Below are 9,790 nucleotides of genomic sequence, written 5' to 3' on the forward strand. Positions count from 1 at the left end.
TTCTAATATTTTGTGTGCTTTGGCATTTCATGGGAGTTCTCATCCCTGCTCTACCTTTTGTGGTAGAATTGAAAACCATACATATAATTTTATATTTTCATTTCTGGAAAGAGTTTCTGGAAGAAAAGGCCGACAGCTGAATACATTCCCTTTTCAGTTAGAAGTGGGGAAACTCCCTTCAGCAAAGCTCTGTGGTAAAAAGGAAGTCCATGGCCTTTCATGCCAAGTGACTCTGCAAAGCAATAGAGATTTTGTGGATGAGAGTAATGATTGCTACTTGCCTATGTCTACTCTAGAGATTATTTGGTAAGTATTCTGAGCACTGCAAAGAATCTGAAGAGACTAAAAATGTTATCTTTCCACTCTTCTCTGAGGAGCACTGTTGTTTTTTTAATACTGGAAACCTTAATGTCTCCTTTCAAGTCAGTTAACCTTCCTCTTTCGGCAGTACTATAGAACAAGGAATTGACCTGATTTTACAACACTTGCTCTCCAGATTTTTGGCTGTGAAAGGGTTCTGGCATGATGCGATCATGTATTGTTGAGGTCTCTCTCCTTGCAAAGATCTCTACCATACAAGACTATTGGAGTTTTATGTTTTAGGCACTTGTTGAAAGTTTTCGATGGTATTCACTCCATTTTACAGAATGGAAGAAGCACAGAAGACTCACACAGCCCTCAGTGTCCTCACTGGATGAGGGACTATTGATGCCTTAGCCAATGTCATACCTCAGGGAAGTGCACTGGCATCTTCAATCCTGTATAAGGAGACTGGCAGAGACTGCTCAGTCAGCCTGCGAAAACCCTTAGTTTTGCAGGCTTTTCCTGTAGAACTTGATTTGTTTACAGGATTTTTCAAACAGATGTCAGTTTGCATCAGTACAACAGCAAGATCTCATAGAAGAGTATCTGCATGCAGTTTTGATGTCCATTTTTCAGATTTGGAGATTAAAAATTTACGAGAAGAATAAAAGGCAATTGATACTTATCACAGGTCAGGCAACAGTAACGATTGCCAAGCAGAGAAAATGCTCTAGATTATAGCTCACACCTGAGGCTGTCGTACCAGTCTGACCTTAGAGTACTTTATAAAACATTACAGATACCAGCTCTGCTGTGGTCAGCTCCCCTCTGGAGAGTGGACCTTTTGTGAACCCTAGTTCATAAGGGTCTACCAGTCCCAGTATTTGTCCAAAGTAGATATGATCATATCTTCTACAGGGTGATTGACTGTCTTGTCCCTCCATTCCAGAAGCCCTTATCAACAGCTTCGTGTAAACAAGGAGTCTTTGTAATGTGTGGTCTGTATGGTGTTTTCCCTAGCACCTCATGCGTGCGATCACAATTTTAATTGGCATTATCTTATCTGATTAGCATTTTAATCTTAAGAACCCTTTGCACAGAGCTAATATTTAAAAGGCACATGAAATTGTCTGTTACTCCAATTTCACCTCCACTGAAATATTTACCAGTTTGGTAAGACTCCAGAGCAGAAGGAAAGACAGGTGGTGATGGAATGTGTATAAATATTTTGAACCAAGCAAGGTGTATGGAATTTTGTTTCACTTTTTGTACCAGGATTCAGAATAGTGAATGCCTTTGTATCAGTAGAAATCACTTGGCCTTTCTGAGAACACTGAACAGTAGCACAGTCATGCGTGACTACTGACAAACCCAGCCAAAAGGACAGTCCTTCACTAGCCTGCCTGGAAAAGAGCATCTGGAGTTACCAGTTCTAATTATCTGGCAGATCTTAGTCAGCAAGGGTTGTTACATTTGAAGTGCAGAGAGGTATCCTGGTATTGGCTGGGACAATTAATTTTCTTCCTGGTAGCTCATACAGTGCTGTGATTTGGATTTAGTATGAGAATAATGCTGATAACACACAGATGTTATAGTTGTTGCTAAGCAGTGCTTACGATAGCCAAGGACTTTTTCAGCTTCTCATGCCCTGCCAGCAAGAAGCTGGGAGGGGGCGCAGCCAGGACAGCTGACCCAAACTGGCCAAAGGGATGTTCCATACCATATGACATTATGCTCAGTATATAAACCAGGGCAAGTTGGCCAGGACGGGGTGACCACTGCTTGGGAACTGGCTGGGCGTCGGTTGACAGGTGCTAAGCAATTGCACTGTGCATCACTTATTTTGTATGTTCTTTTATTATCATTACTATTATTATTTTCTCTTCCTTTTCTGTCCTATTAAACTGTCTTTACCTCAACCTGCAAGTTTTACTTTCCCCCCACACACACACCCTCCCCCCCCAATTCGCTTCCTCCATCTTACTGTGAAGGGGAGTGAGCAAACAACTGTGTGGTGTTTAGCTTCCTGCCAGGTTAAGCCACAACAGGCCTTTTTGGTGCCCAACATGGGACACAAAGGGTTGAGATAATGACAGATCTGACCACAGTGTATTAAGAAAAATTTGTTCTAAGCATTCATTATATTGGTTTAATAGTTGCCAGTCACAATGTTGGTTTGTTTCCTCTCTAAGTTGTGCTTGCTCTCAAAGCTGTGTTATGCAACACCTTACTTGCAGTATATGTTCCCTGTTGTGCTGTTTATCACTGCTGGGAGCTGGGTCAAGGTTATCCTTTTGCTGCACAGTGTAACACTGGCTTATGATAAAATTCTTGGTCATGAGACTAACCTGGTATCTGCACTCCACATTACCGTCATCTTTGCACCTTGGGAGCCACCTCTTGGAAACTATTAATAATTACACTCTTTACCTTCTCTCCTTGGAGAACTAATCTATGGGGGACACAGGGGGGACACTTTCCCCCACTCCTTCACTTTTGCTTTCTCCTTCAAGCTAGTTACAGCAGCTCTTGAGAATTTTGAATATCCTTGGGATGTTCAAACCAGCATTGTCCTATCTATGTCTCCTCAATGTGTGTCAGGTATTGCTTAGAGTTAAACAACTATTTAAGGACAGCACCCAGAGATCTACCCCCATAACAGGCACTGCAGCTACTACAACCCACATGACAGGCACTGCAGCTACTCAGACCCCAGCGACCCACACTGGCTACTCCAACACCTGCGACACACACTGAAGATACTCCAACCCCAGCGACAGGCACTGCAGATGAACAAGAGGACCAACCTGTGCCAGGATCAGTTGCCCCTGTACACAAAACAAATACACAAGGAAATCAGCTCCTTTAGTATGGGATGAAGATGAACCAGGACCATCACAAGAACAGGAGGAGGAAGAGGCAGAAACCATAAATGAGACAGTAACCACCCAATCCCTATCCCTGGGTGAGCTGCGAGATAAGCGAAAAGGTTTCAGTCATCACCCAGGCGAGCACATTGTCGCCTGGGTGCTCCAATACTGGGATAATGGGGCCAGTAGCCTGGAATTAGAGGGTAGGGAGGGAAGCCAAGCAGCTGGGGTCCCTTTCTAGGGAAGGGGTTGTTGACAAAGCAATTGGAAAAGAGGCACAAGCCCTCAGCCTCTGTAGATGACTCCTGTCTGGAGTGAAGGAAAGGTATCCCTTCAAGGAAGATGTTATATGTCACCCAGGCAAGTGGACCACCATGGAGAGAGGTATCCAGTACCTAAGGGAATTAGCTGTGCTGGAGATGAATGATGATGACCTGAAAAACAAGCAGCTATCCAAAGGTCCAGATGAAGTCAGGTACACATGACCCATGTGACAGAAGTTTGTATGGAGTGCATCATCATCATATGCCAACTCACTGGCAATAATGACCTGGAAAGATGGAGAGGGACAAACAGTGGATGAGTTGGCTGGCCAACTCCAGCAATGCATAGAAAGTCTCTTCTCCCTCATCTCAGCTGTGGAGAAACTGGTCCAGCAACTCAAAGAGGATAGATCCTACTCCCCACCTGTACGGACCAATATCTCAGCAATTAGGAGTAAGCATTCCTCTGCACGAGAGGAAGGATGTAGGGGGTACACACCACAGGCTACCTGTGGGTTTACCTGTGTGACCACAGAGAGGACATGAGGAAGTGGGATGGAAAATCTACCTCAACCCTAGAGGCACAGGTACATGAGATGCAAGGAAAAAGAATCACAAAAGGTTTTTTTTCAAGAAAATTGCTGCTCCAGTCTCCAGTGGGCAGTTCCCCAGAGAGAGTAGAAAGGCTTATTTTACTTCTGAGCTTAATGATGGGACTTCTGATTCATATTTACAAGAAGTGAGTAATGAGTACTATGACCAGGACTAGAGGGGCCCTGCCGCCAGCCAGGTGGAGGAAAGGGACAACCGGGTTTACTGCACTCTGTGAATCTGATGGCCTGGCACAACAGGCCCAGAGGAGTATAAGGCTCTAGTGGACACCAGTGCACAGTGCACCCTAATGCCACCAAGCTATACAGGGGCAGAAACCATCTGTTTTTCTGGAGTGACAGGGGGATCCCAGCAGTACTGGAAGCTGAAGTGAGCTGGGAATTAGTGCCATTGTGACTGGCCCAGAGGCTCTGTGCATCCTTGGCATAGCCTACCTCAGGAGAGGGTATTTCAGGGACCCAATAGGGTACCAGTGGGTTTTTGGTATAGCTGCCCTGGAGACAGAGGAAATCAAACAGCTGCCTACCTTGCCCAGTCTTGTGGAGGACCCTTCTGTTGTGGGGTTGCTGACGGTCAAAGAACAACAGGTGCCCATCACTACCACAGTGGTGCACCAGCAGCAATATCGCACCAGTTGGGACTCCCTGATTCATCCATGAGCTGATTTGTTGACTGGAGAGCCAAGGAGTGATCAGCAAGACCCGCTCACCCTTTAACAGTCCCATATGGCCAGTGCGGAAGTCTAATGGAGAGTGGAGGCGAACAGTAGACTATCGTGGCCTGAATGAAGTCACTCCACCACTGAGTGCTGCCATGCCAGACATGCTAGAACTTCAATACGAACTGGAGTCAAAGGCAGCCAGGTAGTATGCCACAACTGATATCGCTAATGCATTTTTCTCCATCCCTCTGGCAGCAGAGTGCAGGCCACAGTTTGCTTTCACTTGGAGGGACGTCCAGTGCACCTGGAATTGACTGCCCCAGGGGTGGAAATGCAGCCCTACCGTTTGCCATGGACTGATCCATAATGTACTGGAACAGGGTGAAGCTCCCGAACACCTACAATACATTGATGACATCATCGTGTGGGGCAACACAGCAGAAAAAGTTTTTGAGAAAGGAAAGAAAATAGTCCAAATCCTTCTGAAGGCTGGTTTTGCCATAAAACAAAGTAAAGTTAAGGGACCCACAGAAGAGATCCAGTTCTTAGGAATAAAATGGCAAGATGGCCATCATCAGATTCCAATGGATGTGATCAACAAAATAACAGCCATGTCTCCACCAACCAGCAAAAAGGAAACACAAGCTTTCTTGGGCGTTGTGGGTTTTGGGAGAATGCATATTCCAGATTATAGTCTGATCGTAAGCCCTCTCTATCAAGTGACCTGGAAGAATGTTTTCAAACAGGGCCCTAAGCGACAACAAGCCTTTGAACAAATTAAACAGGAGATAGTTCATGCAGTAGCCCTTGGGCCAGTCCGGGCAGGACAAGATATAAAAAATATGCTCTCTACACCACAGTCAGGGAGAATGGTCCTACCTGGAGACTCTGGCAGGAAGCACCAAGGGAGACCACAGGTTGACCCCTTGGGTTTTGGAATCAGGGATGCAGAGGGTCCAAGGCCAGCTATACTCCAGCTGAGAAAGAGATATTGGCAGCATACAAAGGGGTTCAATCTACTTTGGAAGTGGTTGGTACTGAAACACATCTTCTCCTTGCACCCCGACTGTTAGTGCTGGGCTGGCTGTTCAAAGGGAGGGTCCCCTCTACACACCATGCAACTGATGCTACATGGAGTAAATGGGTCGCACTGATCACCCAACGGGCTTGAATAGGAAACCCCAGTCGCCCAGGAATCTTGGAAGTCATCATGAACTGACCAGAAGGCAAAGATTTCAGCATATCACCAGAGGAGGAGGTGACACCTGCTGAAGAGGCCCCACTGTATAATAAACTACCAAAAAATGAGAAGCAATATGCCCTGTTCACTGATGGGTCTTGTCATCTGGTGGGAAAGCACCAGAGATGGAAGGCTGCTGTATGGAGTCCTACATGACAAGTAGCAGAAACTGCTGAAGGAGAAGGTGAATCAAGTTGGTTTGCAGAGATGAAAGCCATCCAGCTGCCTTTAGATATCGCCAGCCGAGCAAGCGGCCAGTACTTTACCTCTACTGACTCATGGATAGTGGCAAATGCCCTGTGGGGGTGGTCACAGCAATGGAAGCAGAACAACTGGCAGCACAGGGGCAAACCCATCTGGGCTGCCACATTGCGGCAAGACATTGCTGCCCAGGTAGAGAACCTGGTTGTAAAAGTACATCATGTGGATGCTCATGCCCCCAAGAGTCAGGCCACTTGAAGAACATCAAAACAACCAGCAGGTAGATCGGGCTACTAAGACTGAAGTGGCTCAGGTGGATCTGGACTGGCAATGCAAGGGTGAATTATTTGTAGCTCAGTGGGCCCATGACACCTCAGGCCATCAAGGGAGAGATGCAACATACAGGTGGGCTCATGATCAAAGGGTGGACTTGACCATGAATGCTATTGCACAGGTTATCCATGAATGTGAAACATGTGCTGCAATCAAGCAAGCAAAGCGTGTAAAGCCTCTCTGGTATGGAGTACGATGGCTGAAATATAAATATGGGCAGGCCTGGCAGATTAACTATATCACACTTCCACAAACCCGCCAAGCGCCATGTCCTTACAATGGTGGAAGCAACCACCGGATGCCTGGAAACTTCTCCTGTGCCCCCTGCCACTGCCTGGAACACTATCCTGGGCCTTGAAAAGCAAGTCCTATGGTGACATGGCACCCCAGGAAGGATTCAGTCAGACAACGGGACTCATATCCAAAACAACCTCATAGGCACCTGGGTGAAAAAGCATGACATTGAGTAGGTATATCACATCCCCTATCATGCAGCAACCTCTGGGAAAATCAAACAGACTGTTAAAGACTACACTGAGAGCAATGGGGGTGGCACATTCAAACATTACAATACGCATTTAGCAAAAGCCACCTGGTTAGACAACACTACGGGATCTGCCAATTGAGCTGGTCCTGCCCAATCAGAACCCTTACGTACTGTGGAAGGGGATAGAGTCCCTGCAGTGCACGTAAAAAATATGCTGGGGAAGACAGTTTGGATTAATACTGCCACGGGCAATGGCAAACCCATCTGTCATATTGCTTTTGCTCAAGGAAAAGCAAAAGTGGTGGGTGATGCAGGAGGATGGGGAAGCATGATGTGTAACTCAAGGGGATTCGATTTTGGGAGAGAATAGCTAATGAATTAAATTGTATTATGTTAATTGCTATATAATCCTGTATATCATCACGTCTATGGTGGCTGTACGCCATATCAATGGTATCGCAGTAAGAATCACCCAGATTAATGAAGAAAAAGTGTTGCAGAGGGTAAATTAGAAAGGCAAAAGCCCAGCTAGAACTCAACCTGGCCACTGCTATAAGGGATAACAAAAAATGTTTTTACAAATACATTAACAACAAAAAGAGAACCAAGGAGAATCTCCATCCTCTATTGGATGGGGAGGAGAACGTTGCTACTGAGGATGAGAAAAAGGCTGAGGCACTTAATGCCTTACTTGCCTCAGTCTTTAACAGTCAGACCAGTTAGCCCCAGGGTATTCAGCACCCGTGCTGGTAGGCAGGGACAGGGGGCAAAATAAATTCCCCCATAATCCAGGAGGGAGCAGTTTATGACCTACTAAGACACCTGGACACTCACAAGTCTATGGGGCTGGATGGGATCCACCCAAGAGTACAGAAGGAGCTGGTGGAGGAGCTTGCCAAGCCACTCTCCATCATTTATCAGCAGTCCTGGTTAACAGGGGAGGTCCCAGATGACAGGAGGCTGGCCAATGTGACGCCCATCTACAAGAAGGTTGGAGGATCCAGGGAACCACAGGTCTGTCAGCCCAACCACAGTACCAAGGAAGATTATGGAGCAGTTCACCTTGAGGGCCGTCACACAGCCCGTACAGGACAACCAGGGGATGAGGCCCAGTCAACATGGGTTTATAAAAGGCAGGTCTTGCCTGACTAACTTGACCTCCTTCTATGACAAGGTGACCTGCTCACTGGATGAGGGAAAGGCTGTAGATGTTGCCTGCTTAGGCTTTAGTAAAGCCTTGGACACTGTCTCCCACAGCATTCCCCTGGAGAAACTGGCTGCTCATGCCTTGGATGGATATACTCTTTGCTGGGTAAAAAACTGGCTGGTTGGCCAAGCCCAAAGAGTTGAGGTGAATGGAGCTAAATCCAGTTGGTGGCCAGTCACGAGCGGGGTTCCCCAGGGCTCAGTGTTGGGGCCAGTCTTGTTTAATATCTTTATCAATGATCTGGACTAGGGGATCAAGTGCACTCTCAGTAAGGTTGCAGATGACACCAAGTTGTGCGGGAGTGTTGACCAGCTCGAGGGTAGGAAGGCTCTGCAGGGGAATCTGGACAGGCTGGATCCATGGGCCAAGGCCAATTGTATGAGGTTCAGTAAGGCTCAGTGCTGGATACTGCACTTTGGTCACAACAACTCCATGCAACACTACAGGCTTGGGGAAGAGTGGCTGGAGCTGCCCAGCAGAGAAGGACCTGGGAGTGCTGGTTGACAGCCACCTGAACATGAGCCAGCAGTGTGCCCAGGTGGGCAAGAAGGCCAACAGCATCCTGGATTGTGTCAGGAACTCTGTGGCCAGCAGGAGCAGGGAAGTGATCGTGTCCCTGTACGCATTGGTGAGGCTGCACCTTGAATACTGTGTTCAGTTTAGGCCCCCTCAGTACAAAGAAGGACATCGAGATGTTAGAGTGTGTACAGAGGAGGGGAACGAAGCTGGTGAAGGGTCTACAGAACAAGTCTTGTAAATGAAGGAGCTGCTGAAGGAACAGAGATTGTTCAGCCTGGAGAAGAGGAGGCTGAGGGGAGACCTTCTTGCTCTCTACAACTGCCTGAAAGGAGGTGGTAGCAAGGTGGGCGTTGGTGTCTTCTCCCAAGTTACTAGCAATAGAATGAGATGAAACAGCTTGAAGCTGCACCGGGGAGGTTTAGATTGGTTATTAGGAAAAATTTCTTCACTGAAAGAGTGATCAGGCACTGGTACTGGCTGCCCAAGGAAGTGGTTGAGTCACCATCCCTGGAGGTATTTAAAAGACACGTAGACACAGCACTTCAGGGCACAGTTTAGGAAGCATAATAGTGTTGGGTTGATGGTTGGACTTGATGATCCTAGAGGTCTTTTCCAACCTTTATGATTCTATGATTCTATGATTCTATGAATTAACTTTTATGAAACTGAGCAAAGTGCAGCAATGATAGAACGAGACAAGCACAGAGATAATGGTACCACTGGCTTCAGCATGCAAGAATCCAACACCACACACCATCTCTCCTGCTCCAAAGCACTGTTATGGCAGATGGACTAACTGAACCCAATGGACATTTCAGAGGGATGGCCCATAGACTAAGGGAATGATATCTGTGTAGATATATTAAAAGACAGAAAAAGCAGTGATGATTAATTGAAATGTATTGGAAAGTATGGAACACGGGCATGACATAGATGGTATAGAATAGGGGTGGATACTGTCCTGATTTCAGTTGGGATACAGCTAATTTTCTTCCTGGTAGCTGGTATAGTGCTGTGATTTGGATTTGGTATGAGAATAATGTTGATAATGCTGATAACACACTGATGTTTTAGTTGTTGCTAAGCAGTGCTTA

Source organism: Phalacrocorax carbo, chromosome 2, assembly GCF_963921805.1.
Source record: "Phalacrocorax carbo chromosome 2, bPhaCar2.1, whole genome shotgun sequence".
In the NCBI taxonomy this organism is placed as follows: Eukaryota; Metazoa; Chordata; class Aves; order Suliformes; family Phalacrocoracidae; genus Phalacrocorax; species Phalacrocorax carbo.